Source organism: Gorilla gorilla, chromosome 5, assembly GCF_029281585.2.
Source record: "Gorilla gorilla gorilla isolate KB3781 chromosome 5, NHGRI_mGorGor1-v2.1_pri, whole genome shotgun sequence".
NCBI classification, from domain to species: Eukaryota; Metazoa; Chordata; class Mammalia; order Primates; family Hominidae; genus Gorilla; species Gorilla gorilla.
Window position 1 is genome coordinate 101,530,775 of NC_073229.2, and position 23,171 is coordinate 101,553,945.

Below are 23,171 nucleotides of genomic sequence, written 5' to 3' on the forward strand. Positions count from 1 at the left end.
ATACTCAACACATGGGCAACTTTGAGAAAGGTCACTAAATATCTCCATGACCAGAACTTTGCTCAGCTAGAAGTAATCATAATGATTGCTACTACTGAGTTTGTCATTGCTGTGATAGATGCTTTACCCAACTTTATTAATTTGGTGAATTTAGGCAAATCCCTTACCTCTAATCTTCAATTTTCTCAGCTGAAGCAAGATTAATATTAGTTCTGCAATTTGTGAGGATTAAATGGGATAAGGTATTTAGTACATACCATAGTGTCTGATATATAGTGAGGATTTTATGAATGTTTGCTTGTTATTATTAACTCCTCAATTATACCCTAAAGATAGATATTATTTAAGGATGGAAACCACAATGAACTAATGGAACTGGGTTAGACGCCAGAGTCCTCATACTCTTACATAAATTGTGTAAACTGGCTGACATGTTATGTTTGGCAGACTATATTTAGCCCACAGAATGTTTTCATTTTTGGATTTTGGTTGTTTCTCAATGTATAAAAATAGATTTCACAAATGAATTTTGATTTCCAGCTTTCATGAAAAATATGATGCCTCCAGCTTTGTTCTTGTTGCTTAGGATTGTCTTGGCTATACAGGCTCTCTTTTGATTCCATATGAAATTTAAAGTAGTTTTTTCTAGTTCTGTGAAGAAAGTCAATAGTAGCTTGATGGGGATGGCATTGAATCTATAAATTACTTTGGGCAGTATGGCCATTTTCATGGTATTGATTCTTCCTATCCATGAGCATGGAATGTTTTTCCATTTGTTTGTGTCCTCTTTTATTTTGTTGAGCAGTGGTTTGTAGTTCTCCTTGAAGAGGTCCTTCACATCCCTTGTAAGTTGTATTCCTAGGTATTTTATTCTCGTTGTAGCAATTGTGAACGGGAGTTCACTCATGATTTGACTCTCTGCTTGTCTATTATTGGTGTATAGGAATGCTTGTAATTTTTTCACATTGATTTTGTATCCTGAGACTTTGCTGAAGTTGCTTATCAGCTTAAGGAGTTGTGGGAGTTGAACAATGAGAACACATGGACACGGTGGGGAGCATCACACACTGGGGCCTGTCGAGGGGTAGGGGGCAAGGGGAGGAAGAGCATTAGGACAAATACCTAATGCATGTGGGGCTTAAAATCTAGATGACAGGTTGAAAGGTGCAGCAAACCACCATGGCACATGTATACCAATGTAACAAACCAGCACATTCTGCACATGTATCTCAGAACTTAAAGTGAAATTAAAAAAAAAAAGAAAAAGAAAAATATGAACTATCTGGTAATATTAGGCTTGCCAACCCAAATGGTAATCATCAGGGCTAAGTCAGAACTGGTCTTTTTGTTAGAGATTCTCAGGTTTTCTATAGTTTTTACTTTTACTATCATCTCCTCAACAATGATAGCAAATAATTGCAATTTGTCATGGTGTGTGCAAAGTATGAAAACATAATTCTTTTCTTAAATTTTTTCCATACTGTTTGTGAACCTGGTGGTGCCCTCACTTTGTTCGAAGTACACAGGCTTCCTTCTTTTGATTGAACTACCCAGGTAAATGAAATGAAAATTGTTTCCAAGCATGGGTCATTTCTTTGGATGCCATATTTTGTTGCTCCTCTCTATTTCCTCTGCAAATGTAAAATAATAAATAAAGCATACTTGCATACATGTATACATATTTTAACCAGTGGAATGCTGTGCTTAGTGAATCCTAAATAGAAATGCTAGTAGGTCTCAAAATATCATGCTGTTGAAGTGTGTCCAGCTTAGAAAGATGTCCTAAGCAAATCATTTTTAATGATCAAAAATGTTTGACATTTCTTGTTTATTTGAACAAAATGTGTCATTCTTTATATTTTTTTAATTATACAAATAATTCCTAAGGTAACCTTCTGTTTCCTTCACGAATAGACTATATTCATTGGGTTCTGTGCATCTTGCAGAAATAAATAATTTATTAGGTTGTGCAACATTTTCCATTTGGGCAGTATGTTAGCTCATTTTATTCAGCTTATATTTCTGAAATTTTACATTAGGGAGTCAGGTGTAAACAACACAGACACACGTACACACATACACACACATACACACAGGGAGAGAGAGACAGAAGAAATAGATTAAATCACTCAAGACAATGACAGCTTATTGTGTAAGCAGAGCACAGTAAAACATACTAGATAACAGGCACACAACTCAGAGATAATGTATAAATCTTTATTGAAGTCTTTAATGCTATAAACACAAATCCAGAGATACATTATTCTATTTACAATAAATCTACCCAGCTTGACATTCTTTGTAGTATATAAAATCTCAAAGAAAGCAAAAATGTTAAAAAGATAATAGGAGGATGGGCATGATGACTCACGTCTGTAATTCCAGCACTTTGGGAGGCCAAGGCAGGAGGATCACTTTAGGCCAGAAGTTCAAAACCAGCCTGGGCAACATAGCAAGATCCTGCCTGTACAAAAATAAAAAGAAACAACTTTAGCTAGACATGGTGACATGCATTTGTAGTCGTAGCTACTTGGGATGATGAGATGGGAGAATTGCTTGAGCCCAGAAGTTTGAGGCTGCCGCGAGCCATGATAGAACCACTGCATTCCAGCCTGAGAGACAGAGAGAGATCCCAACTCACACACACACACACACACACACACACGCACACACACACACACACGATAATACCAGTCTTAAGCAAGTTTTTCATAATGATATTTATTCTTTAAATATATTTATCTTTCAATATGAAATATCTTTCATGCACATGTCTAGCCATGGTATAGACAAAACTACAGAAAGAATTTGGCACAGCAGTTACAAATGATTATTTCTCCAATTGTGATCATTAATTTTATGGGTTCATTTGACTGGGCAATGGGGTTCCCAACATTTGGTCAAACATTATTCTGGGCATTTTTGTGAGGATGTTTCTGGGTGATAGTAACACTTGAATTGGTAAATTGAGTAAAGTGGCTTGCCTTCTCCAATGAGTGTGGGTCTCATTTAATCAACTGAAGATCAGAATAGAGCAAAATGGTTGCGTTAAGAGGATACTTAGCCTGCCTGACAGCTTGAGCTGAGACATTGATCTTCTCCAGCCCTCAGGCTGGAACTTAATCATTGACTCTGAGTTCTCAGCCCTTCCAACTTGGACTAAATCTTATATCATGACTTCCCCTGTGTTTTCAGCTTGCCCACTGCAGATCTTGGGACTCCAGTCTCCACAATAATGTGAACCACTTTTTTACTTTATTTCTCTGTGTGTGTGTGCACACGCGTGTGTGGGTGCGTGTGTGTGTTTGCATGTACAATATAGATTTATATAGAAGTATATATTTTATATACATATATAGACATATTTAGTTCTGTTTCTCTGGAGAATCCTAATACTCTTAACTACTTAAGAGCTGCTTAAAGTAAAACTAAATGATTTCCTTTGCATTGGAATCTCACAAAATTGTAATTTCCTACAAGTCTTCCAAGACAGGTGGAGGGACAACAAAAACTCCAAAACATAAGCAAAGTCAATTACATCAAAATGTGAAACACATTGCAAAAGTTAGAGAAACAGTATGTCCTTTTTTTTTTTTTTTTTTAAGATGGAGTCTCACCCTGTCACCCAGGCTGGAGTGCAGTGGCGCAATCTCAGCTCACTGCAAGCTCCACCTCCTGGGTTCAAGCAATTCTCCTGCCTCAGCCTCCCAAGTAGCTAGGATTACAGGTGCATGCCACCACACCCAGGTAATTTTTTTTTGTAATTTAATAGAGACAGGGTTTCACCATGTTGACCAGGCTAGTCTCGAACCCTTGAGCTCAGGCAATCTGCCTGCCTGTGCCTCCCAAAATGCTAGGATTACAGGCGTGAGCCACCATGCCCAGCCCGAAACAGTATGTCTTTACCCATGTTTTGTGCTCTCTATATTCCTTAAATAGTTAAGTCTATTTGCATGGAAAAAAATGAGTTCTCAAAGATGCTACATAAGATGTTACTTGAACTAAAAATAGTTGTGTCTCCTAAAACAATATTACTATTGCTCATTTTGTAATGGGAGGTAAATTTATAGAGGTGGAATCTCATATCTACTTTCTTGACTAGAAACTTGAAACTGATTTCAAAGATCATTTACCTGAAATGAACAGGATCTGATCTGTTTCAAGAGTAACAGTATTTCTGGAGTTAGATACATTTATTCCCAAAGGGCCTTTCACTTCTACCACTTAATGCGATGTAGCCCTGCCATCTCCCAAATTTTAGCTCTTGGATTTTCCATCTCCTACAGAGTAACAAAGTGTGTGTGTGTGTTTGTGTGTGTGTGTGTGTGTGTGTGTAATTTTAATGTTTCAAAGCATTAAATTACTTTTAGGAAGATATCTATTTTTAGATACATAGGTAGAAAAATCAAGAGTTAAAATATCTGTTAGTGAAATGTTTCTGCCTATCTATTAAAAATTAGATATCTGCCTAATAGTAATTCAACACATTGAAACACTTTTTTCACCTGCTAAGATATAACAACTAGGAACCATCATTTCTGATTTCTCAAATATTATTAGTTACAGTGTTGCTTGTCTTAAAGTCCATACTTGGATTCTATATCCCATGACTTAGGTGAACTTGCCATCACAAACCAAGTTTTTAGGGACCACTGTTTCTGCATCACACCATTACTTAGCCTCAGTACTCCAGCAAATCATTTTTAAACAGTACATTGGTATGACTTCTTTTTTAATGGATGACCACACATAATCCTTTTATAACAATTGCTTTATTTGAATGCTTTTGCTGTTCAGATTTCCAGATAAATGCCCCTCTACTAGCCTTCTGTGATCCTCCCCACGAGCAGCCTTATTTTGTTTTTCTCCTTCTCTTTTACTTTCATTTCTCTCCAAAGCCCCTTCCAAATCTTTCACCACTATTACTTCTTGCCTTCTCTCATTTATAGCATCATCAATTCCAGGCCAATTCCCCTCTTACTACTTTTTGCCCAGCCCTCTCCTCTGTCCCATAAACACCCTTCAGAAATTTTTTTCAAACACTCTTTTGACATCTTTCATTCATGTGAAACATGATAACATGGTATTTTTCACAAATGGACTCTACGTAACTCACTTTTACTCCAGCGAATATTGTTACCCCCATCCTTCAACAACTTCTCCTTTTGGAATTCATATAATTTGAATAATCCACTCCCTTTATTTAATTTATGCTTCACCCTCTGGGACACTCTGCTAAATTGCCTAGTGCTTTATACATATGGCAAACAGATTGTGTTCTTGCTGTTAGTGTTGGTGGTGATGAGTGGTAGCGGTGGTGGTGGTGTGCTGGAGATGATATTTAATTTTGCTTTTGTTTTACTCACAATTCTATTCCTGAACAACCTGTTAAAGTCTTGGCTTCACAACATATTTTTTTACATTCACCAGTGACTTTGATCTTAATTACACTTCAACCTCTCTGTAAAATCACCCCCAACTGTTATTTCTTTAAAACCTTGAGCTCAAACCAAATCATTTGGCTCTCATTATCTTCCTCCCTTGCTGCTTTGTTTCTTGTGTGATAGTCACAACATTGAAAGATGTCTCTACCACCTCTAGTATCCCTAGGACTTTTTATCTTCTGCTAGTCCCACATGGCATCTCCCAGGTCAGGGTACAACTCAGTGTCATTTTTCTCTGCTCCTACTGTTAGACTGTCCAGCTTTTCTAGAGGAATAAAGAAATCTCTACTGAAGACACTGTACTCACCCATTCTGGGTCTTCAACTATTGTTGAGTAGAGTTGTATTAATATTTTGAATCTCATAATTTCCCTCAGCCTGTCATTCCAAGCCTTTTTTTTTAAGTTTCCTGGGCCCCCTAACACTACTCTGTCCTCTTAATTAAAAGCAAATTACCTCCAATCCTCCTCCACTGAGAAGATTGAAGCCATCTTATGTGAGCTCCCCCATCTTTCCTCTTCTGCAACTTAACATTTTCGTGTATCTATATCTTCCTTTATGTTCAATGTACTATCATCATAAAAGAGTTCCTGGAGGGAGTCCCATGGCATCTAGAGGTTAAAACAACATAGGGCTAAGAAGCCACCTTAAGGGGCCTCTATTAGAGGGCTTGAGCCTCACACTGGTTTGCATACATAGAAGTTAAGAGATCTGGCATAAATCAACCAACAGAGGCTGCAAGCAGGGGAAGGACAGAGTTGGGAGCAGAGGTGAGGGGGAGTAGAGACTTCCCTCAGTCTCTGTAACAAGGACATCTTTCAGAACCTGCAGTGGGATGTAGTGAGGAAGCTCCCAGAGATAAATTTACTCCCTTCTTAGCACCCTGGAAACTGTAGGCCTCAGAATTAAGGCCTTCCTGGAACTCCAAGAATGAAGTGGGTAGTTTCCCCATCTCCTGTGACTTACAGGAGCTTAAGGGATTTGGGTATTGTGAAGCTTTTGCCCACAATCCTGTGCCACAGATGCACATCTGTAGGAGTCCTGGACCCAACCATCAGGCGCTGTGTATCAGGTGGAAACAGAGCCAATGTCCCAAGTTGGATGGAAGAGAGTGGGTCAATTGGGAGTCTTTCTCACTTAGCAAGGGGAGCTCCCAATATTAGAAAGCTAGGGCACTGCACCCCAAGACCTCTGACTTTATCCCTGACTTCTTAAGACTCACCTCAGGCCTGATAACAGGTCTCAGAGTGACTGGATAATGGCAAACCTGGCCATTGCCAGGGAATGGCCAGCATCGTCTGGGAGTCTGTTTCTCTGAGAACTTTGTTGAAGCCCATGGCTGGAAGGAGAAACTGAGAAGCTGAAGAATTCTTCTTCCATATGAAGTTACCATGCTTTGTCTACACCTTCCATATTCTTCAAGGTCCTATAGTAATATGTTCTCAAATTCTCATCCTCTGTACCACTGACTCACACTTTCCCTTCTGTCTACCAGATTCCATCCTCTTAAAAAATAACCTATACTTCTTGACTTTTGAATGTCCATTCTTTACTTTGGCTGCTTCCATTTAACCAAAATGTTTAAAGTGATAGCATGTGTGTGTGTGCACATATGTGCACCCATTTGTATTGGGTATATCTGTATGTGATATCTATATCTTAGAAAGGAAAAAGAAATCTCAGAACCCCCAAACTGATTATGCCAAAGGGAAAGTTAAGCCTACAAATGGAGTCACTTAAAACTGCCATCTTTTTTCCAAATTAATAGCTGCTACTTCACAACCTTTGTCAAAGCTTTATATACATCAGCCAGACTCCCACAAAACAGACAATCAGGCATCTCCAGATGCTTTCTGGCCTCAAAATCTTTCAATATGCATATCTTCTCATAAAACAAGAATGTGTCAATTTAAAGATCTGTGATCCAAGTCTAGCTCCTAAAACTAAAGCCTTAGATTTCACATTGATTGATAATACTTCTCTTCCTAGGTACAGAACAAAGACAGGATCAGTCATTCTTCTGCCTATCCGCCACTACATGTCTTTCCCACATTAAGGAAATGTGTAAATACTAAATCTCTTGAAAATCCCTTCAGCTAACATTGGTCACAGAGGCATCTGTGACTCCTGTTTTTTTCCAGGCACACCCTCAAGCTCTGACTTAATGAACCTCCATAGATTGAGACTCTTGCCTTATCACTCATTTCAGTTAACAATCTATATCTATATTTGTTTAATCTACTTCTTCAGCTGTAATCTACTTTATATCTAACCCTCTTTCTTACTTCCTTTTCTTATCTTTCCCACTGCCCTCAATTTCAGGCCCTTATTGCCACTGTCTAAAACTATTTAGTATTTCCTTCAGTTTCTGTTTTCTCTAATATGTTTCACATAATGCTGACAGAATTATTTTCTAAAACAAAATAATTGTGTTAATTGTTTGGTTTGCAAGTGAAAAAACACAACTCAAACTAGTTTAAACAAAATTTAGGAATTTATGAATCATAGAGTGTGTTGTTGGACCAAAAACAGGAATATATCTGAGCCTCCAAAATTCATTAAAATTAAAATATTTTAAAACATCAGAATACCTTGACTATATTTCATCTGTTTTCTCCTTCCCATGTTGGCTTGATTAATGTATTACTTCTTCGTATGTTGCTTCACTTTTCCTGTTCCTTGTGGCATCAAACGTGGTTTTGTACATTTCTTGAGCTTTGTTGCTTTACTATGTAATTTTCTAAGTTTCAAGTCCAATATAGGAAGAGATTCATTGGCCACCTAAGTATCCACCCTTTGAATGAACCAAGAGTGATCAGGAATTGAGTCAGTTTATAACATGGTTGCTACAACAACAATAATATGTAGTTTTTACTGACGAGAGAGAAGAGATGGGGACAGGTGATCTCAGAGGAAGGAAAGGGCCATTTCCAAAGGAGAAAGTTCAGAAAAAAACAATAGATCTTCGATACATTTGTATTTACAAGCACTTTTTACAGCAATTGACAGACAATAAGTATTCCATATGACTCCTGTTTCTTCTGTTCAATTGTCTTTAGTAGCTTCAAATTACCTTCTCAGCGCACCACATGTTCCTAACTTTTATGTAAGCTAGTCAGCTAGAATAATGGCTAAACCAATGTAATACACATTAACATAGCCTTTATATCCTGCCCCTTCCGTTCTCCACTCCTGCTGAGCAAACACAGGTACTTTCCTTAACATTAAGCTTCACAGTCAATGCAGTTTTCCCTAAGATGGCTGTGTGGTATGCTGGAAGGATTATGAGGACTGGAGCCTCAACTCTAAGATTTGTAATCAAGTTCTACTAAACCGTAAAACCAGGCAAGCCAGGGCTCCCCACAGTACAGTGGCATCTGCTTTACAGGATTACTTCAGATATTGAGATAACTGTGAAAGGACATTGTAAATGTTCAAGCAGTTTCAAATATTAGCAAGAGGCAGCAAGTTCCTAAGGTGAAATATGGCATAATGGGAAAAGCCTCAAAAGTTTGAAAAAGGAACTATAGAAGAAAAATACAAAAAATGCTAGACAGAATACATATAATTCCAAATACAATGAGAAAAAATGAGATTGTTTTTGTTCTGGGGAAAATAGATAGGATTTTTAAAATAAATATAATTCTTCATCTTTTTTAAAAATGTAAGAAATGCGAAAATAACATTGCCAGGAGAAGACCAAGAAATGGTAATAAAAATATCCTTCCTCTTCAGCTATGGTTGTACAGAAGATGATAGCTTTCCTCCCATTTAACTTAGGCAAGACTGAAGGACTCAATCAGTAATGAGTAATTATGAGTTATCCCATAGAGAAATCACAATACTAGCAGCTGGAAGATTCAGGGCAAATCACTTATTATCTCAAGTCTTGCGTTCCTCACATGGGTTAAGAAAGAAGGGACTCAATAACCCATGATATTTCCTCAAGATCTAAATCACTATTACATAGAAACCAAGTATTACAAGTAAAACTGAGAATTCAATATCTATACTATGATAGTCACAATTATACTATGCACAATAGACAATGCAGTTAAAATATTTAACATCAGGGTTTTAATAATTCATCAGATTATTATAAAATAGTAGAGATTTTTTAGAGTTTTGTTTTCTTTTGTCTCAGATTTTTTCTTCCTTTTTACTGAGCTGCAGTTTTATTGAGATCAAATTTCCTGTTTATTTATTCAATGTTGTTCCCTCTAAAAAAGTATTTTATTTTGAAAAAGCAAGGGATGCTTTAAAGATTTGTAATCTAAAATATAGCATTCAATTTCAACTATTAAGTTTAGAAATAAACACAAATTAAATTTAACTTATACTTTTGAATTACTATATTCCATTTTCAATTAACATTTTTTCAAAATTTCTTTTCTGGAATTATCATTTCATACAGTTTTTATATCCATGATATTTTCATTTTAGTTACCATGTTTTCTTTTCACATAATAAATGAGATGAGTACAGAAGAAAAGTAATATTTTCATAAAATATCTCAGAAAATATACTATTACAAATACCAAATATCACTATCATAATGACTCATATCTCAAATCTGTTTATTTAACCTCTGTAAAATTAAAGTTTCCATATTTTTATGGTTTGATATTTGTGCTTTCTAAATGGAGGTTATCTTAATTTCAGAGGAGAAATATTGGTCCGTGAATTTTTTAAGAAATAGCATAGTGGGAATACACAACATATAATATAAATGTAGGTTGTTTTCTGTTTAATAAGGTATTATAGCTGGGCTTCTTTACCTTTTTTTCCAGATATTTTTGAGAAACTACCCAGAGTTACTTCAGAAAACCACATTGTCTTTCAAATGCCTTTATATAAATAAGGCTTATGTAGGAAAGCCTTTTGTATTCTCAAAACAAACAGACATATTTGCTTCACCTTGTCCTGGAGTACCAGTAGACAGACTACATATATTTGGAGCACAAAGAGAACAGGGGTAGCAAAAAATGTGTATATAAAAATGTATATCTCTATTTATAAAGAAATTTAATATTTAATATTTCAAAAATGGAAAAAATTAAACCTCTGCTCTCCTTTCTCACAGCTCTGCTATCACCAGTATTGAACATATATGTGCATGTGCATGGTAGAGAGGAAAACAAGACAGAAACACTTTCTGTGCTATGTTTCAGGAACCTACTGACATTATTCTTAACCATCCTTCCTTTGAAGCATTCTTGTTTCTTGTCTCATTCGCTTCCTTTTCTTTCTTCCTTGAAATTTGAAAACAAGATTTTCATAAAATAAACTGTCAGAAAGAAAACCTGTACATTATGGTAGTTTTCAAAAGCTATTCAACACCATGTAAATACAGTAAGTGCACTTATAATCAACAAGAAGCAGCAGAAAATTTTCTCAGTGATCTGTAGAGATGACTTTTATTTTTCACAGATAAAAGAAGGGAAAATAAGTGATTTCTCTACCTGACATCATAGTACTTACAGAACTCTTAGGTGAAAAGAATCCAATTCCAATAATATTTGAAAGGCAACGAGACAAGCTCTATTTAATGTGTCTAATAAATGTACATTTTGAGTGGTTATTGATATAGGAACTTCTGGTTCACCCATGTTTCCCTTAAAAAATTAAAGGTTTTGGGTTTGTTTTTTTTTACTCAAAGACTATACCAATATTCTTAGTAATGATTTCTTGCAGAATTGGCCTCTTCCCATCCAAGGGGTACAACAGTTTAAGAGATTAAAATGTATTATTTGGACAGATTTAGTTAAAGTAACAATAACAACATACACACACACACACACACACACACACACATAAACCTTCCTAATGCTATCCAAGTATCTGTTGAAAAATTCATTAGGGTTTTTGGCAGCAAGAAAGACACTAATAAATATTAAACATCTGATAGGACCAAACACTGGGAATAGCTTTCCTCATGTAGTCTTTGCAACCACCCTGTGATATGGTTATAATGGTCCATATTTTATATCTAAAGAAACCATGGCTCGATAATAAGTTGTCCAGCACAAGTAAGTTGCATAAACAGTAAGTGATAAAGCAGAATTGCAATTCAGATTTCTCTAGCTATAAAATTTGGATTTGTTAACCAACACTACTGGTTTTCTAGTGTTCGAATTTGTAGCACTAACATTTAAAAAAGAGGGACAGGGAGAGAATGGGAGAGAGAAAGAGCTATATAGGATTGCCACACTCTCCTTTTACCAAGTGTATTTAGCCATTAAAAATCAAATGAGTGGTTTGTTTCTCTTCTTAAGCTGAAAAATTATAGAAAAGCAACAGAGAATTTTTTAAATGTTCATTTTCTGCAAAAGAAAGAGATAATCTTGTATGATCTGTGGATTCCAAATTAAGTATGACTGCTAATATTAAATAGAAAGTGAAAAGAACAGAAGAACATAGGATAAAGTACCAATACAACTCAGAAAATATCAGCAAAAATTGCATGGAGAGATTCACCATGAAAAAGAAGAGCTGCATTGCCTACTTATTCCAATACAGGCACTGGTGTTACCAGGACTGTTGAAAGAAATCCTTTACACTAATTAGCTCTGGGGAACAAAAATTAAGGTCTGCATAAAAATCACATAGTTCATCCAGAGCCATATTTTACGACAACAAATGTAGTCATTGGAATATAAAGTTTCGAAAACTTATTTAGCCCTTCCTTCTCCTTAAACACTACAAAGTGTGGTACAGGACAATACAATCTGAAGAGGCTATGGACAAAACGCAATTTAAGAAGAAACTGAAAAATGCACAAATGTCTTTTATAGTGAAAGCCTTAATGCTTTATTCTAAGATCAGGGAGAAGACAAGGCTATAAGAAGAAATATGGAACACTAATTCTGAAACCAATTTATCTGTATACTAGGGTTGAACAAGTAAGTAAATATATTATACATAATGAGAGGCAGGAATCTCACCAAGAGAGAAATAAGTTACAAATAAGAAAAAGGAGATGCTAGAATAAACATGATGGCATTGGATTAAAGTCAGAAGTATCAATACAGACTAATTTTTAAAATATATTTTCTGATAAGTAGGTACAAAATAAATATAGATGTATGTATGTAGAAATAAATACACCATTCTCCAATAAAATGAACCAAAGCTCCTTAGAAAAGTGGTTGATTCTAGGGCTGGGGAAGAGAATATACGAGGTTAGCCAGGAAAGTCTCATGATGCCAGAAAGTATGAATGACCTCCCTACCCCCACAAAAATACCGAAGAAATATCAAAAAGGCACACGAACAAATGTGAAGGAGCTCTAGATGGCCAAAGTTGGAACAACTTGAGCAAAACAGTAAATGTCAGTAGTTGTTTTATAATCCAAATAATAAAATAAATATTATGAATTTATATAAATGAATAAATAAAATAGGAGAAAAGTAATATCATATCTTCACAGAAGAACTCAAATTAATAAATGTAGAAAGAATGTTAAAAGGGTAGATCTTATGTTAAGTGTCATTACCACAAAAAACAAACTAACAAAAAATCAAAAACAAAAACAAGATGGCACAAAGAAGTTTTGGAAGGTGTTGGGTAGGTCTATTACTTGATTGTAGTGATGGTAATACAGGTGTATGCATATATTCAAACTCAAATTGTACACATTAAATAAGCACAGTTCCTTCTACATCAGTTATAACCACAATACAGCTCTTAAAAAATAAAAGCACAAGTATTTATTTTATAAGAAAGAACAAGGAAGGGAGGAAGGAAAAAAGGAAAGAGGAAAAGAAATAAAGAAAAAGGAAAATAGAAAATTACTATAAGAACACCACAGTAATAATTGCCACAGGCAAGATTCTCTAATAGATACTAAAATTAGCAGGCAAAGTTTAAGAGAAAACAGGATATTTGCATAGTCTCAAGTATGTTCCTTCAAATATGTGTAAATTATAAAGGAAATAAAATAGTAACTTCATGATAGAGAATCCTAGAAGACATCACTTTAGCCAAATGGTCAAGGTTAACATTAACAGTAGCACAAACTGATACTATGTATCCCTTAATATAATGCACTGAGAAGGGCACATGGTCACGTCTCCTCCATGGCATTTTTCCCAAAAATGTGTAGCCTCAATCTAATAATGAGAAAACATCACACAAAACCAAACTGAGAGACAGTCTACAAACTAACAGGTCAATATTCTTTGAACATGTCAAGGTCATGAAAGAAAAGGAAAGACTGAGGAAATGCCCCAGATGGGAAGAAACTAAGGAGATGTGGAAGCCGAATATGACCTAGGATTTTGTATAGAATCCTGAAAGTGAAAAAGGACATTAATGCAAAAATTTGTAAAATCCAAGCAAGTTCTGTGCTTTAGTTAATAGTATTTGACCAAGGGTAATATTTTAGTTTTGATACATTTTCTATGGTTATATAACATGTTCACATAAGTGCAAACTAGGCAAAGGATATATTAGAACTTTCTTAACTGCATTTGCAAATTTTCTGTAATCCTAAAATTATCTCAAAATAAAAATAAATCTTAGAATTAAAATAAGTGAAACAAACATATTCATTATTTAGTTGGTGGCACAATCACATAAATAGGGACCAATACAAGTGAATTTAAGATGCTGGATAAATATATCAAAGACAACAACAAAATAGATGTTTAAGTAATCATTTAGCAATATCATAGTTGCTACTCTGAGACTGTTGCATTGTTAATATAGAATAAACCAAATGACAAATTATTTGAAATTCTATCAACCCCAATGTTCCTGAGAGCTAGGCCTTTCAGCGTGAGATAACAGAGAAAAGAAAGAAGGTAAGTACATAGCCCTATTGCCCGAATTTGAATTAAAAATAGCAGTATGAACTCGCCGGGCGCTGTGACTCACGCCTGTAATCCCAGCACTTTGGGAGGCCGAGGCGGGCGGATCATGAGGTCAGGAGCTCGAGACCATCCTGGCTAACACGGTGAAACCCCGTCTCTACTAAAAATACAAAAAATTAGCCGGGCGTGATGGCGGGCGCCTGTAGTCCCAGCTGCTCAGGAGGCTGAGGCAGGAGAATGGTGTGAACCCAGGAGGCGGAGCTTGCAGTGAGCCAAGATGGCCACTGCACTCCAGGCTGGGCGACAGAGCGAGACTCCGTCTCAAAAAAAAAAAAAAAAAATCAGTATGAACTCATGACAATTTAAACATTTTTCCTCTACGTATGTCCAGTAAAATCTCTAGAAACTGATTAACCCAGCAATAAAGAACACTCGAAGCAAATAGATAGGGGTCTCCAAATATTATTTCCCACTGAAAGGAATCAGGGTTCTTTGGAGAAATAAATGATTTCAGGTCTGGCATAGGACACGTATAAGATACAATTAGAATAGATAGTCATGCTAGATAGCAAGACGGGACAATGTGAATATCAGTTGGAATAATAACTTCAACTTTGTAGCAGTGCAACAGAAGTTTCATAACGATGTAACTCCAGCAGGACACCTCCATATGAATAGCTTTCCATAGCACCATACTGGGCAGATTGCCAGCAAGTTCTACCAGCTTAGCACCACAGTGACTTCTCTGTCATCTGGTGAGCCTATGATCGCCAATAAAGGTCTGGATCTCAGCCTGGGCTCTCTTCCTTGGGTATGTATCTCAGCCCAAGGGGTAGAGACTGGTGTTTATATCTATTACAACTACATTCTTTAAAGTAATGCTTACTTCTTACTATCTCATGGCTCATTATTACAATGCCTTGTTGTAATTAACAACTGTTCATATTAATATTTTCCCATGCAAGTTAATATGTGGTTTCTGTTTCCTGACTGAGCATAAGAGGAAGTGAATGATAGTATGAATGGGGCCAGATTGGTCATGAGTTGATAGATGTTAGGACTGCGTGATAGCTCCATGTGGCTCTTCTACTTATGTATATATTCAAAATTCTCCATAATAGAAAGACAGCTAAAAGCAGCTTTACATTTTTTCTGTAATGAGCCATATAAATATTTATACTGAGTCATAGAAAAAAGACTGTAACGAGTTCTACTCAAGTTTTGCCTACCAAGTGAGTTGTACCAAATTTACAAAAAAAAAAATAGCTTTTAGAAATCTTTACACATCAGAATTGTGGATAAGGTAAGGAAAATGTAAATATACATATATAGTAATTGAATTATTTAGAGACCTAGGAAGAAATGAACTGCATAGTCAAAGTAGCGTCATTCAAGGGAGGCTTAATTAAAGAGAATATTGTCAAAGGTACAAGCATTGTGAAGATACTAAAAGCAGTTGTTACCAAGCCTACGGCCCATAGGTAGAGGTGAGAACTGTTATCAGAAACAGTTGTAGAAAAGGATATCCTGAAAGATTGTAGAGTACAACAGTCTGAGGTGACACCATAGAAAGTCCTTGACTTCACTCTCCTCCCTCTTTCAGATCTATGCTGAACCTAACTGGAAACTGGGTGGCAAGAGTTGATACAGTCCACACAGGTCGGCCTCCTGGGCAGAGATCAGAGTAGGACAGGATGAAGAACACATCTGGAGGATCAAAGAGAAGCTATGACACAGGGTAAATACTTAAAAAGTACAAATAATGAATGATATTGGGTTACAAAGGAAATGATGAGGACAGAGAATAAGAAACACTATATTGTTGTGCATAGTAGCAAACTAAGAAATTAATATCCAGTGTAGTAGAATGTGAGAAGTATTATGTAAATTTATGAAGATAACGACCAAACCAAAAACACAATCTTTGTCAAATATCAGAAAAAAACACATCTCTCCAAGCCAAAAAAAAAAAAAAAAAAAAAATTGCCAATGGCGTTTCACAAATGTCGTAGTCACCTAAATACCTACCAGCAAAATTTGAGGGACTGTTTTTCCCATAGTCTTACAGAATGTGCTATATAGCTTGGATTTTTTGCTAAGCTTATATGTAAAAAATGATGTCTTAATGTAGCATAATCCATTTTCTCTTTATTAATTTAGGATGCAGCTATTTGTGAACATTCTACTCCATTTTATTGGTCTATTCATTTGTAAGCATTATCACATTATAATTATACAAGACTTTCAATATGTTTTCATACCTGGTAGGACTAGTTTCCCCGTACTTTTTATAGTTTGAAGAAGTTTCCAAAATATTACATTTTGTTTATTTTTTCATATGAACTTTAGCTCACTGAGTTCAAAAAGAAGCATGTTGGATTGTTTTGTTTTGTTTTGTTTTTTGAGACTGAGTCTTGCTCTTGCTGCCCAGGCTGAAGCGCAATGGCACAATCTCGGCTCACTGCAACCTCCGCCTCCCAGATTTAAGCAGTTCTAATGCCTCAGCCTCCCTGGTAGCCAGGATTACAGGTGCCTGCCACCACGCACGGCTAATTTTTTTGTATTTTTTAGTACAGACAGAGTTTCACCATGTTGGCCAGGCTCCAGGCTGGTCTTGAACTCCTGACCTCAGGTGATCCACCTGCCTCCACCTCTCAAAGTGCTGGGATTACAAGCGTGAGCCACCACATCTGGTCGCATGTTGGTTTTTATTAATGACACTAGGTTAAATTACAAAATAACTTAGAAAAAAAATGACATGATTGCTATGTCTTCAGAACATTCTTACAAACATCTATATATGCAAAAAATTCCACTACCGAGAATTTATCCTGCAGATAGGGCACACATGTGTGAAATGCTATAAGTACAAAACTATTCACTGTGACATTGTTTGCTATAGCATGCCCAAAACCAACATAAACAAAGTCAAAAGGCTAATGACACCATGAGAAAAATATTGACAACTGCTGGTGCAGACGAAGGGTTAAATTCTCTAATATACAGTGAGATTTCTATATTGCCATGAGAAATTTCAATAACTCAATTAAAAAAAAAGAGTAAAAGACATGAAGCAACAGCCTCCCTTCACACCAACTGTATTTATTATTTAGGGTTCTTCAGGGAAACAAAATAGGATAAATATAGATATATAAGAGGAAATTTATTATGGGAATTGGCTCATGCAATTACTGAGGCTGAGAAGTCCCACAATATGTGATTTGAAGTTGGAGAATCAGGAAAACTGGTCGTGTAATACAGTCTGAACCTGAAAGCTCAAGAACCAGGGGAGCTGATGCTGTAACTCTCGGTTTGATTTCAAAGACCTGAGAACCTGGGGGGCCACTAGTATAAGTACAGGAGTCTAAAGGCCCAAGCACATAAAGTTCTGATGCCTGAGGGCAGGAGAAGATGGATGTTCTAGCTCCAGAAGAGAGAGAAAATATACTCATCCTCTGTCTTTTTCTTCTATTTGGGCCTTCAGTGAAGCAAATGATGCCCATCTTCACTGATGAGGACAGACTTTTACTCAGTCTACTGGTTCAAATACTAATCTCTTTAAGAAACACCCTTACAGAGACACTCAAATAAAATGTTTTACCAGCTTTCTGTATATCCTTTAACCCAGTCAAATTATAACCTAAAACTAACCATCACATCAACCAAAAGCAAAAAAACAAGCAAACACAAATAGCCATTTAACAAATGAAAACTTGCTTATACTGACTCATAATAAGATAAATGCTAATTAAAACTACACTGTATGAGAGTATCAGAAAGACTGATATCAGACTGTATTGGTGAGGCTACCATTGCTCTCATATATTGTTGGTAGTAGTACAAATTCTGTGGGGGGCAGTATTGAAATATGTTTCAAAATTATAAATCAAATACCCTTTGATTTAATGATCCCACTTATGGGGATGTATTATACAGATATATGTGTACCGTAAACATATACATATATTATCATATATCACATATTATATATAATTTTTAAAAAAATCATAGCAAGAAACTAGAAATCATCTAAGTATCTATCTGTAGATCATTACTTAATTAAAATATGGCACTTATCCATAATGCCATATTATGAAGCTATAAAAAGAAATGAAGAATCTCTCTATAAAGTGAAGTAAGTTTTTATTAAAAAAAGGTAGCTATGTACAATTACTGCTCCAAAGAAAATAAAATAGTTATAGATATAACAAAACATGTCCATATACTATACATTACAAAATACTGATGGTAGAAAAAAAATCTAAATAAATATGAAACATACTATGTTCATGGATTGAAAGGTTTAATTTAGTAAAGATGCAACTCTCCCCAATGTGATCCATAGATTTAATGCAATTCCTGTCAGAAATTGGAAGACATAAACAAGCTTATTTAAGCTTATTCAAGCTTGTCTTATATGCAAAGGACCTAAAAATAGCTAAAACTATTTGATAAATAGTAATAAAGTAGAAATAATCACTCTACTCAATATCAAGGCTTACAATAAAGCTACAGTATTCAAGTATTCAATAGAACAGAACAGAGAGTTCAGAAATCATGTGATAGAAGTATAGCCAATTGATATCTTTTTAATTTTTTCCTGCTCTGTCACCCAGGCTGGAGTGCAATGGCATGATCTCGGCTCACTGCAACCTCTGCCTCCTGGGTTCAAGCAATTCTCCTGCCTCAGCCTCCCAAGTAGCTGGGACTACAGTCATTCATCACCACACTGGCTAATTTTTGCATTTTCAATAAAGACAGGGTTCTGCCCTCCCAAAGTGCTGGGATTACAGGTGTGAGCCACCGTGCCTGGCCACCAACTGATTTCTTATACAGGCACACAAGTGATTCAATAAAAGAAGGATAAATAGCTTTTTCAACAAATGGTGTTTGATAAATTGGACATTCATAGGCAAAAAATTGAACCCTCATCTAAACCTCACACCTTAGGCAAAAATTACTTAAATTTGCCCATGAAATTAAATATAAACCATAAAACTATATTTTTTTCAAACAAATCATCTGAAGAAAATTTTCAGAACTTATAAATGGAAGAGTTTTAGACATAACACCAAAAACATAATCTGTGAAAGAAAAAATTGATAAAATGGAACTAATCAAAATTAAAACTTTTATCCTGTGAAACCTCGTATAAAAAATGATTTTTAAAAGATCAGCTACAAACAAGGATGAAATATTTGCAAGCCATATATCAAACAAATGTCTTATATCTACTATATATAAAAATATATATTTCTCAAAATTCTGTAGTAGAAAAACAAATTATTAGCTGGGCAAAAGAAATGAACAGACATTTTACCAAAGACAACATATAAATGGCAAATAAGCACATGTTAACGTTACTAGCCATTAGAACAATTTAAAGTACAATAAAATATTACTACATGCCTATTAAAATAGCTAGAAGAAAAAGTGGTGACACCAAATGCTGTGGTCATACACTGTGGTAGGAATGTAAAATGGTACAGCCACTCTGGGCAGTTTTTCATAAATCAAAAAGGGCACATATCATGTGACCTAGTAATTGTACTGTTAGGTATTTACCCCAGAACTCTGTACACAAATGTTCATCAATGCTTTATTTCTAATAGTCAAAAAATTTAAATGACCCAAATGTCCATTAACAGGCAAATGATTAAACAAACTGATACATCCATGTTGTGGAATACTATGCAGCAATGAAAAATAATTATTGATTGATACGTGTAACAACCTGATGAATCTCAAGAGCATTATGCTGAGTAGAAAAAGCAATCTTAAAAGGTTACAATCTTAAAAGGTTTTATGTATGATTCCATACATAAAACATTTTTGAAATAAAAGTTTTAAAATGGAGAACAGATCAATGGTTGCCAGATTTCACCAATTTTACACAAGTACATGCAAAACTGGTGAAATCTGAATAAACTTTGTAGAATGTATAAATGTCAATTTTCTAGTTTTGAAATTGTACTGTAGTTACACAAGATGTTACCCTTGGGAAAACTGGGTATAGGGTACAAGAAATCTCCTCGTGCTTAGTTTTTAAACTGCTTCCACTACGTTTATAATTATTTTAAAATAAAAGTTAGTAAAAAGCATTGTGTGGAATTGTATATGTATTATGTTAATACTTTGTGGGAAAGAGGAAGGAGGGAAAAATATCATATTTGTTTTTGCTTACGTGTGTACAAAGGAACTCCAAACAGATACTAATAACAGTAATTACCTGAATGTGTGGGTCAGGGGAAACACAGCATATGGGAGACAGATGTCGAAAGGGATATTTTTAAAAATATTTGAGTCACATTAATGTATTTCTTATTCAAAAAATAAAAATTATTATTGTAGGCATAAAAATAATTACAGTTATTATGCACTATCTCCATCAATCATACAAAAGACAATTTAACACCAAAAAACTAAAATGCCATATCCTTGAATTTAGAGTAGACACGCAAATTTAATTTGTTCTACCTTATAAGAAATTTAATTCATCAGTATTATTTCTCTTATTTCTTGTGGATTTAGAGAAAACTGACCACTGATAAACACCAGTCTTGAAAAATGACGCAGAAAAGACTGCATTAGCTCACACCAATTTTACCTAGGTGCCAAGATGAATTTCACACTTTTTGATTTGCAATCTTGAAGTTTAAACATATGCAAAGCATTGTTCTCTTGGACTTTAGAAAGAGAAAACAACAAAGGGATCCTTTAAATAACTTCCACAAATTGGAATAGAATATTCCTTTCTGTGCTTTAGCATTTCTTGGGAAATAGAATTGTGTGGTGCTATATGTACATTTCTCAAAAAAGAAAACAAAGAACAAGGAAAATGCAAATGCCAAAACTCAGAAGAATTTTTGAAAATAGTCAAGAGGAAATGAGGGCCCGCAATTAAAGTGCACAGGCATCATTCAACCACAATTTATTAATGCAGCATATAGAAGTAAAATGCCAACCACCTCAAATACTAATGGAAATCAATAAATGCCAATATATGTAGTGCTGTTATGAAGGAAATATCTACTTTTTTATTTATCTGCTAGAACAGAGCAAAATGAAAGTTGGTACCTTAGACAAATAAAATATTAAAGATACTCCGAGATTATTCACATTCGAAACTGCCATATTTTGCTAACTTAAAAAGCCTTTTCTCTATGCATCTAAACTTTATATAGCAAAGCTCATTTTAACATTAGTTGTCTATACATTTACTTTTCTCATTTTCTTTCAGTGTATTTCCAAAGAAGTAATTGGTTTAGCCAATATATATAGGAGAAAGGCACTACCTTTAAGGAAAAATGATAGCAAATTTAGAAACTCTAAATTAATAATTTTTTAAATAAAATACACATGGGAACACACAGATATGTTAGCAATTCAACCATCTACCATTATTGGGGAAAGTCAATTGTCTTTAATTTCAATGAAAGCAACCCAGTGAAGACAGACTCTTCAGGCACTGTAGAAATGAGATGATGTCTCAAAACCAATTTTACATTATACCCCCTTTGCTTCCATTGATACTATTGTCATTGCTGATATGTCTTACACTTTTCAGAACGTTCAAAGCAATTATTGAAAGAAAGATAATAGCTGACCTCTGCCTGGAACACTCTTCCTCCATACCAATTTGGCTCACTCCCTCCCACAACTGCATATCACTGGCAATTTTCTTCATGGTACTTTTCACCACCACATGATCTATATTTCCTTGGTTTTTGTATGAGTTCCCCCTCAGGAATTTTAGTTTCATGAGGATAAGGATTGGGAAATTTGATTCATTCTGTATTTCCAGTATCATGGAAAGAGCAGTGACTCAATAAGTTTCCTATTTAAACCTCATAATGATTCCATAAGTAAAAAGATGCTGATAAAAGTTAAGTGAGTTTTCTCAATATTACCAGGCTAATCAGTGGAAACAATTGACTCAATTCCATGTATTTGAATTCTAAAGCCTGTGCTTTCCCCAGCATATCACATTTTGATAATGTGAGTGAATATAAATCTGAAAATTTTCATCAGAATTTTGTGGAAATGGGACATTGTATAAGTTAATTGTGCACCTACAAGAGCATGTATATTTAATTTATTATTTTGGTATATGATATAATTCTAATGTGCACAAGCAAAAATCTTTTTTTTTTCATAAATATACTAAAGTACTTAGGCATACTTATCAGGAAGAATAAAGAAACAAGTGACTTGACATTGCTTGTGATAAGGCTAGATGCTAATGCAGAGGCATTAATAAGTCTATGAAATTAACCATAATAATTTAACAACTTAGCAAACATTTATTGAGTATCTTTAATGGGTCAGCACCTAGACTCTGCGCTAAGGCCATGAAGAGATGAATAAATGATAGTGCACACTCTTAAAAGAGCTCAAGTCACTTAAAAATATTAACATAAAAGTATAATTGCAATATCGTGGAGTTAGAAGATGTTATAAAGTGTTATAAGAACAAAGGGAATCAGGGGACAACCCTGCCTAGGAAAGTCAAGAAGAGTTGTAATTTGAGCTGCATCTCAGAAGATGAGTCCTCATTCCCAGGTCCAATAGCAATAGAAGGAGTAGCAGGTATGTGGAGCTGGGAAACGGCACAAATATTCAAAGGGCTAATTTGTTTAATGTGTCTTGGGAGAGGGTGCACAAGAAGGCCTAGCTGGAGATAGGACTGCCAATGAGCATAGTAGTACTATCTACATGTTGTTGAGAAGGTTCGAGAAGATAAGGCATAGAAGAATATTGGTCTGATGCTGCATTAAGCATTGAGTAAACGCTGGCACTTGTTTTGGAACAGAGGATTTGAGATTTTTTATATATCCATAAATCCAAAAGAAGAAAAATGTCTCCTAGTACAAAAATAAATCCACTGTTTATCAAATAAAATTTTTCATTTGGGT

At 35.2% G+C, this 23,171-nt stretch overlaps 1 protein-coding gene across 1 annotated transcript in view; it reads right to left on the reverse strand.

Moving 5' to 3' along the window:
- Positions 1 to 2,318: 2,318 nt before the first annotated feature.
- HTR1B (5-hydroxytryptamine receptor 1B) overlaps positions 2,319 to 23,171 on the reverse strand; it is a 36,575-nt gene continuing 15,722 nt past the window's right edge. The window contains exon 2 of the mRNA XM_004044314.5: positions 2,319 to 2,464. The gene's annotated coding sequence lies outside the window, so the exon portion shown is untranslated. The remainder of the gene's footprint in view (positions 2,465 to 23,171) is intronic.